The sequence below is a fragment of the Sapajus apella genome, unplaced genomic scaffold (genome assembly GCF_009761245.1).
Source record: "Sapajus apella isolate SASKATOON/1434 unplaced genomic scaffold, GSC_monkey_1.0 scaffold13, whole genome shotgun sequence".
NCBI lineage: Eukaryota > Metazoa > Chordata > Mammalia > Primates > Cebidae > Sapajus > Sapajus apella.
In genome coordinates, this window is record NW_022436953.1 from 36,219,268 (window position 1) to 36,228,815 (window position 9,548).

The following is a 9,548-nucleotide window of genomic DNA, read 5'->3' on the forward strand; positions in this document are numbered from 1 at the left end:
TGGCGGACGCGGAGGTGGTGTGCCGCCAGCTGGGCTGTGGTCCCGCCCTCGCCGCCCTGGCGGCCACCGCCTTTGGCCCTGGCTCCGGGCTGGTGTGGCTGGACGAGGTGGGGTGCCGGGGCAGCGAGGGGTCCCTGCGGGGCTGCGCTGCGGGGCGGTGGGGACGCGGAGACTGCGCGCACAAAGAGGATGCGGGCGTGCGCTGCTTGGGTGAGCCGGGCGGGGCGGGGGGGTGGGGGGGTGGGAAATGGGTCATGAGGCGAGCAGAGGGCCCTGGGATGGGAAGTCAGCCTTGAGTCTTGCTTTGTCGCTTCGCTGGGCTGGAGAGCGGTCCCCGGGTTTAGTGGGTTGGTATCCACTCTGACGTTTTTCTGGGATAAGCCGGTTTGCTGTGGAGGCCTGGTGGGGACATGCATCTCCCCGGATTTCCCTCTAATTTTTTTTGGGAATTCCCTTTTGTTTATCCCAATCCTTGCTCATCTCGGGTGTAAGTGTCATCTGGGTGTTTGCAGGTTCACTTGTTCCCAAAGCCGGCCCCTCATTCTTTTTGCAGAAAACAGTTAACCACAGTAATGAGCTTAATAAAAATGGCAGCAGTGGGTAACTTGACCTGAGCCGCTCTGTGCTCTGGTCACCTCTTGTGACTTGCCCTGGCATCTGCTTGGGGGCCATGTTCCTCATTGTTTTACAAAGGAAGGGGGATGTCCCTTGAGGGCAGATGCCCCCATGGACACCAGCCATTCTGGGGTGCTCTGCGCCCCTAAAAACAGAAGATACCCCCCAGCACTTCCGACTTGCAGGTCCCCCATGAGGGTGAGGGTGTGGCTTGGCCCTCGGAGCCACCCTGTCCTGCCGAGGGTGTGCATGCCCCCCCTTGCCACTCTGCTGGCTCAAGACCTCTCCTTCCTCAGAGCCTGGCCCAGGTTCCCCACCACCTGGAGCACCCTTCTGGACACTCAGGGCTGTCAGTGTCATCCTGGGAGCCCTTCTTGGTTCTCTCCTTCTGGGCCTCTTGGCCTTTGTGATTCTACCTTGAGTCGCACAAGTCATGCAGAGGGGTAAGCAGGAGCCCACCCTGACCCCATCAGCTGGTGTGCAAGAGCAAGAGAAGCTCACAGCTCCAATCTGGTGCTGGGGTCTGGGCAGGCGGGGTGCTCTGCAGTGCTCAGGCCTATGCAGACCTGTCCCCAAAGTCCAAGGAACTGAGAAGCTGAAGAAAGAGGCAGACAAATCCAGTTTCTTAGAAAGAAATGCTTAAAAGGGACTTACAAAGACAAGCCACGTCCATGCCTTGGATGGCTTCTAGCTGAGACAGTGGATGCCCAGGCTGTCATCCCCCAGAACTGGAACTTACGTACCCTAGGGGAAGGGGACGGGTAGAACAATTGCTTAAGGGCAGGATTTACAGTAAGTGCATGCTCTTACCAAGAAACAGTAGATAAAATGGAAATCTTAGAGGCATTCCCAGAACTGGAGTTGATCAGAAGTCAACATGGTGGATCAGCATCCAAGGCAGAGTTGCTTCAGCCTTGAGGCAGGTCTCACTTAGGGCTCCTTTTATAGGCCAGAGAGCATGGCAGACATGTGCGTCAGCCTCCAGCCCTCAGGACCCCAGAAGGTCCCCCTCAGACAGCACATTGGGGCCCATTGGGAAGCATCATGTGGTTTACTGGCCAGGGATGGGAGGGCTCTGGGGATCTGGCCTTGTGGCCATGGTCCCTCCCATCCCAGCCCACACTGAGGGCCTGCATGTGACCACGCTCACCTTGCCTCAGGTCTGGGAAGATCCAAGGTATCTCCTGGAGAAGCCATCTATGATGTCATTGGGGAAATACCGCTAGCAGGACTGTATGAGGAAATCGTGGAGGCTGAGGCCATGCCCCAAGGGGAGTAGGGTGGGGGTGTGGTAAAGGTGGGTGCAGAAGCCACAGGTGGATTTGTGCCCCAGCTCAGGGGCGAGCTCTGGGGTGGGCTGTGGATGCTGACCACAAGATGCAATGAGAGGGGACTCTGACCCTAGGACCTTGGCCTCAGAAGGCTGCTGACCGCAGGGCCTATGGATGCAAGGGTACCCATGGGCAGGGGAGAGCAGGGCCACACCAATGAGGGCAGAGTCAGTGGCTGCAGTCCCCATCGGAGAGGCCTGCCCCGTGGTGGGAGAAGAGGGCCGGGAGGTGTGCTGGGAGCTGTGGGTCTGGCAGGGGCATAGTCCAAGCCCTCTGGACATGTGCAGCTGACTCGGCCTGTTTCCTCACCTGTGGGAACAGTGCTGCTGTCACAGGACGCTTGAGGTGCCTCGAGTGTCGTTGGGCGCTTTCTGGCTGACATGTTTATTATTTCCAGCTTGCCAGATGTGCTTTGGGGACAACTTGCACTTGTGCTGATTTGGTCATGCGGTGTTTCTTGCGCCAGTTTCAGGGGAGGTGTCTAACCTCCTGGAGGAACAGTCTACACATGAGGGGGGAGGAGGTCACAGACCTCTCTCAGGGATATGACGAGGCTGTCTTTCCACTGGAGGAGATGACACCGTGAAGCGCCCTGAGGATGAGACACACCAGCTGGTCGTCAAAATCACATTTCTTCATCTTCTTCTACAATTGTAGTGGATTTCACAAGAGCATCATGGATGCCTTTCTCTTGCAGTGTCCCCCACATCCGTATAAAATCCCATCCTTCCAGACCCTGCTTGGCTCTAGCCCCCTGTCCCATTCGAGGTCCATCTGCTACGGACAGTCGTGCTGTGTAGCCTTCAGATATCCCACGCATTACAGCAAATGCAAATGTGTATAGAAATCAGTGGCCATGTTCGTGGTTTAGAGCTACGTGGTGCCGTCTTCATCTTCTGCTCCACAGCTTGCTCTTGCTACCCAGAGGTGCACTGGAGAGCTCCCATGCCAGAACCTTCCTCTTTCTTGTTAAAAACTCTTCTTAATCGAATCCAAAGTATCTTTTAGATGTTCTGCTTGTGTAATCATGCCATTGGTGGATATTCAGATTTGTCCTCGCCCTCCAATCTGTGACCCTTTAATCTCTCTTTCTGTGCCTTATTTCATGGGCTGTGACCCTTCAGTCCAGTGATGAACAGAGGTGGCCAGTGGAGGCCTTGTCTCATTCATGGACTCAAAGCAAATGTGCTCCACGTTTCATTTCACTATTAAATATAATATTTGATGCTTGCTTTTGTAGATGTTATTTATCAGATCAAGGAAAACCCAGTCTATCCCTAGTTGTTAAAGGTTTTACTTTTTATCATAAGTGTTGACTTTTATCAAATTCTTTTTTGTATCTATTAAGATGATATATGACCAATTTTTATATGTTAAATTAACCTTGAGTTAAACAAATATAACTTTATCATGATATATTATTATTCTTATATTTCACAGGAATTAGTTTGGTAATATGTTGGGTCAATGTTTAAAAAACAAATTGATGTGTAATTTTTTTCTTTTGTAATATTTTTGTTTAATTTTTGGTATGAAGATTATTCAGGTCTCATAAGAGTTAGAACATATTCTCTCTTTTAAAAAATATTTGCTGGCTGGGCGCGGTGGCTCAAGCCTGTAATCCCAGCACTTTGGGAGGCCAAGGCGGGTGGATCACGAGGTCAAGAGATCGAGACCATCCTGGTCAACATGGTGAAACCCCGTCTCTACTAAAAATACAAAAAATCAGCTGGGCATGGTGGCATGTGCCTGTAATCCCAGCTACTCAGGAGGTTGAGGCAGGAGAATTGCCTGAGCCCAGGAGGCAGAGGTTGCGGTGAGCCGAGATCGCGCCATTGCACTCCAGCCTGGGTAACAAGAGCGAAACTCTGTCTCCAAAAAAAAAAAAAAAAAAAAAAATTTGCTAATTTACACTCCCACACAGTGTAAAAGCATTCCTATTTCTCCACATCCTCGCCAGCATCTGTTGTTTCCTGACTTTGTAATGATCGCCATTCTAACTGGTGTGAGATGGTATCCCATTGTGGTTTTGATTTGCATTTCTCTAGTGACCAGTGATGAGCTTTTTTTCACGATTTTTGGCCACATAAGTGTCTTCTTTTGAGAAGTGTCTGTTCATATATTTCACCCACTTTTTGATGGGGTTGTTTGCCTTTTTCTTGTAAATTTGTTTAAGTTCCTTGTAGGTTCTGGTTATTAGCCCTTTGTCAGATGGATGGATTGAAAAAATTTTCTCCCATTCTGTAGGTGGCCTGTTCATTCTGATGACCCATCAATGATAGACTGGATAGAGAAAATCTGGCACATATACACCATGGAATACTATGCAGCCATAAAAAAGGATGAGTTCATCATGTCCTTTGCAGGGACATGGATGAAGCTGGAAATCATCATTCTCAGCAAACTAACATAGGAACAGAAAACCAAACACTGCATGTTCTCACTCATAAGTGGGAGTCAAACAGTGAGAACACATGGACACAGGGAGGGGAACATCACACACTGGGGCCTGTTGGGGGGCGGTTAGGGGAGGGATAGCATTAGGAGAAATACCTAATGTAGATAATGGGTTGATGGGTGCAGCAAACCACCATGGCATGCGTATACCTATGTAACAAACCTGCACTTACCGTACATATATTCCAGAACTTAAAGTAAAATAAAAAATAAAATAAAATAAAAAAACATTTGCAAGAGTTTATGTAGCATTGGTTTTATTTATCCTTAAATGTTTGGAATAATTCTCTAGTAAATCTCTCTATCTGGGTCTGGAGTTTCCTTTTTAGGAGGTTTTTTTTTCCAGATTTAATTTTTTAAAATAAATAATTGACATATTCAGATTCTCTATTTTGTATTTGTTGGAAATAGATGCTTGGTGTCACAAAGAAAAGTTAGCACTGAGACAAAAAATTTTTCAGCAACGCAATTTTTACATCCTGGACCACAGAAAGGGCACCCTTGCTAGCCATCTTGCCACGAGAGTACAATGAACAAAGGAAAAGCAGACAAATTTATCCCTTATGCATTTGGGGTCATCCTTACTGCTGTGTCTGATCTCCGTTGGTTGGAGCCAGACCTCACAATCTAAACTAAAACCCTATTGGCTGATAACTTAAAACTTTTCTAGGCCAGGTACGGTGGCTCACGCCGGTAATCCCAGCACTTTGGGAGGCCGAGGTGGACCGATCACGAGGTCAGGAAATCAAGACCATCTTGGCCAACATGGTGAAACCCTGTCTTTACTAAAAATACAAAAATTAGGTATGGCGGTGTGTGCCTGTAGTCCCAGCTACTCGGGAGGCTGACACAGGAAAATTGCTTAAACCTGGGAGGCGGAGGCTGCAGTGAGCTGAGATTGCACCGCTGCACTCCAGCCTGTTTGACAGAGGGAGACTCCATCTCAAAAAAAAAAAAAGAAAAACTTTTCTAAACAGGTAAAAGCAATGGAGAGCTGGGACATGTCTGTGAGCACGTCCAGCACCGATATCTTGGTTAAAGTACAAGGACATAGAGTGTACTACATGCCTGTAAGCATGGCATGTCTCACAGCTACATAGGATAGGGCTTAACAAAGTTATTAGCACACTTATTCTTTAACAAGAAAGGAAATTTTAAAAAAGGACTTTTCTACTTCCCACACTATTAGATATGCTTTGTTCAGTTCTTTTTAAAGTGAATTGGTACATATAACCTAAGTTTTCAAGTTTGTTGGTATAAATTTGTTACTAGTATCTTTCCATTATCCTTAATGTCTATAAAATCTCTAGTCGTGCATTTTTCAATCCTGATAGTGGCAATTTGTGTCTTCTCTCTTTTATTCTTTTTAAGAGAACAGGGTCTCACTGTGTTTGGGCCTGGATTCAAACTCCTGGGCTCTAGTGATCCTCCCTCACAGTCCCCTGCACAGCTGGGTCTCTGGGCACTCTGCTGTTCTTGGCCAGTGCTGCTGACGGCTTATTAATCTCATTAGTCTTTTCAAGGCATGTGGAGCCTGTGCCTTTGGTTTCCTTGATTTTTCTTAGTGAACATCTGCTTTCTATTTCATTTATTTCTGCTCTCATCTTTTTGATTTCCTTCTACTTATTCTAGCTTTTTATGTGGACATTCAGATTGTTGATATTCAGCATTTTTTGTCTTTTAATGCATGGATTTTAGGTTATAATTTCCCTTTTAGCATGGCTTTAGCTGCATTCCAAGAGCTTTCATATGTTGCGATTTTGTTTTAATAGGCTTATTGAGGTATGATTAGCATACAATAAACTTCACGTATTTAAAGGATACATTGCAGTAAGTTTTGACATGCGCCTGCTCCTGAAAGGATCGCAGCATCTGTGAGAATTGACACATCCATCACCCCAGCTCTTTTCATGTATGTCTGAACATCTGTCTTTGCTGTCCCCTCCTGTGCCCTACCCCCTAGGTGATCAAGTTCAGCTTTCTGACACTGTAGACTAGTTAGCACTACTTGAATTTTATGCAAATGGATTATATGGCATGTACTCTTTTTGGGGGACGAGAGTCTGGCTTTTTTCGCTCAGCACAATTACTTGTGATTCATCCAGGTGGTGAGAAACCGTAGTTCATTTCTTCCTCTTGACAAACAGTGCTCCTCTGTGCTGTTTATCTGCTCACTTGTTGATGGGCATCTGCGTTGCTTAAAGTTTTTAGTTATGGCAAAAAAAGCTGCTACAGGCCGGGCGCGGTGGCTCAAGCCTGTAATCCCAGCACTTTGGGAGGCTGAGGCGGGTGGATCACGAGGTCAAGAGATCGAGACCATCCTGGTCAACATGGTGAAACCCCGTCTCTACTAAAAATACAAAAAATTAGCTGGGCATGGTGGCGCGTGCCTGTAGTCCCAGCTACTCAGGAGGCTGAAGCAGGAGAATTGCCTGAACCCAGGAGGCGGAGGTTGCGGTGAGCCGAGATCGCGCCATTGCACTCCAGCCTGGGTAACAAGAGCGAAACTCCGTCTCAAAAAAAAAAAAAAAAAAAAAGCTGCTACAAATGTTCATGTGCGAGTCATATGGACACATGCTTTCATTTCTCTTGGCTACCTGGGAATGGAGCGACTGTGTGGTAGGTGCAGGGCTAACATTCCACCAACCTTTCCGGAGGGGCTGCACCAGTTACATCCCCCAGAAATCTCTGAGTGTTCCACTTCCTCCACAAGTTGCCAACACTCAGTTGATAATGTCTGACATTCTAACAGTACAGAGTGCTATGTCCTTGCGGTCTCAATTTGCATTTACCTAAGGACTAATGATATTGAACATCTTTTCATGTCCTTATTTGCCATCTGTATATATACTTTGTTGAAGTGTCTGTTCAGAATTTTTGCTCATGTTTTATTGGGTTGTTTGAGTTTTGAGAGTTCTCCTGAGTTCCTCTGGAGTGGTCCCTTTCCAATGGTGGCCCTAGCACCAGGGGGTTCTCCCCACAGCAGGAACACAGGAAGAAAGTGTTCAGGCAAGTCCTGCAGGACAGCCTCAGCCAAGTCCAGATGTGGGCCTGGGGGCCAGGCCACACTGAGCACCCTCCTCCCCTCTGGGCTGTCTCCCCACAGGACTCAGAGCCCAGCCAGGTGTCCCGCTGGGCACACGGGGACCCCACCCCTGACAGACGCCCCCATTGTACTTTCGGCCACTGCTGATCTTTGTTCTGAGGGGGCTGGTGGCTCAGATGTTGCCCAAGAAGCTGTGGGGCAGGAGCAAATGTCGGAGATTGGGAGGCTCTGGCTCGTAGGAAGCGCCGTAGGACACCCAGGCCAGTGGGAAGAGGTGTCCTGCAGAGGAAAATGGCAGAGGGAGGGATGTCTGCCGGGTCGTGTGGGGCTGGAGAGTGGGGAGAGAATGGCTCTGTTGCGGTAATTCAGTGTCAGAGTCCATGTGCCTGCAGACCACCCCTCAGCCTTGGCACTACTGACTTTGGGGCTGGGTTGCTCTCTGTGTGGGGCTGCCCTGTGCATCACAGGTGCTGAGCAGCATGCCCGGCCTCCACTCACTAGGTGCCAGTGCAGCCCCCTTCCAGTTGTGACAATTAAAACATGTCTCCAGACGTCACCAAGAGTGCCCTGAGGGCAAAATCAGCACAGTTGGAACCTGTGGGTTAGCAGCAGATTGGATAGGATGATGGTGAGTGACTGCCTAAACCATCACCAGCCTGTGTGAGCCAACAAAGGAGGTCTCCTTACTTATGAGTTTATTTGTGTAGTCTTAAAAGTGTGAAGATATTAGCTTAGTAATTATACATGTAATGAATTAACTTCACCGAAAAGAATAGTATGTAGAAAAAATGAGAATGTTAGCAGGATTGTGAGATGGTGATGATTTTGCTTCCCCGGAACTTGAATGGGAGACTCAGTTTACTCACCGGTGGTTCGCGTCAGCCTCTACGGCAGATCTTGGTGTTTCATGGACAGCACTCACTGATGTGCCCTTCACGCCCTGAAATGGTTTGTTTTTGAGAATCTCAGCAGCGGCCTGGGAGCCTGGAGATGATTCCAGCCTTCTGTTACGTTCAGAATAGTGACACTGCTGTGGATGGAAATTCCCACTTGCTCTTACTCATCTATGGCCCATAGTTACATTATCCGTGTTCAGTTTTAATGGGCCAGCATTTAGATGTAATTTAAGGGAAACATATTCATCATAGAGACTGGCCCACAAAAAAGTGGAATGACGTCTGACTCCTCTTCGGGTCATTACCTCAGGGTACCCTTGCAGAGGTCCCAGGATGATGGAGGTCATTTAGAAACGCTTGCTGGCAACTGACGATGTCCAGTCACAGTGGGCGCATCGCCTTCAAAGTTGTATTCCATGGCTCTCCGGGAAAGGCGACTTCAGACGTTTTCCCTCTGAAATTCTGGTCAAGTGCACCTTGAGGCGGAGTCAGGCTCTTGGCACCTGTCTGCTCTGTTAGAATCACTGTGTCCCAGATTCCACCAGAGGGTGGGCTCCTACCCAGCAGGAGCCGGGGGACCCGTGGCCAGCCCTGCCTCCTGGCCTTGGAGAGGCTGCAGTGACAGCACTGCCCGGTGCTGCCCTAGACGGGAGTGAAATACCGTTTCAAACGTACATGGCAAGTGCTGGACATGCCTCAGCTACTGTTACTACGAACGCGGCACAGCAGCTGCCAACAGTCAGAGTGTGATGACAATGATGATGTTGCAAGATTTCACTAACATTCTTTGCAATTATCTGACAGTTTCAGGAAGAGATTCTTAGAATGTGAATACTTGGAACTTCTACAGATATCATTCATATTGCAATGGATACTCCTCAAAGTGGGCCAGTACTCAGAATAGAAGCTGTCATCATTTAATGACTGCAAGCATTTTTCAGCTGGTTAATAAGATTATCATGTTCCCAGCCCTGACAGGCTGGGCTGCCCACCATCCCAACCAAGGCTCTGTTTTCCTCTCTGGAACCTCCCAGCGAGGGGTCTGTCAGCATTCTCCTTTGACGGGTGTCAGGGACATAGGGAGGTCCCCTTCAACATAATTTACGAAAGATCCTTGAAAGATTAGTGGACTTGCATCATGCAAACCTGGAGCCAAGGACCGTCCGTCAGAGTGGGGAGCAGAGCCAGGATGATCTTCCCAGA

General features: G+C 48.4%; 1 pseudogene; it reads left to right on the forward strand.

Moving 5' to 3' along the window:
• LOC116553676 overlaps positions 1-214 on the forward strand; it is a 1,196-nt pseudogene extending 982 nt beyond the window's left edge.
• Positions 215-9,548: the final 9,334 nt, after the last annotated feature.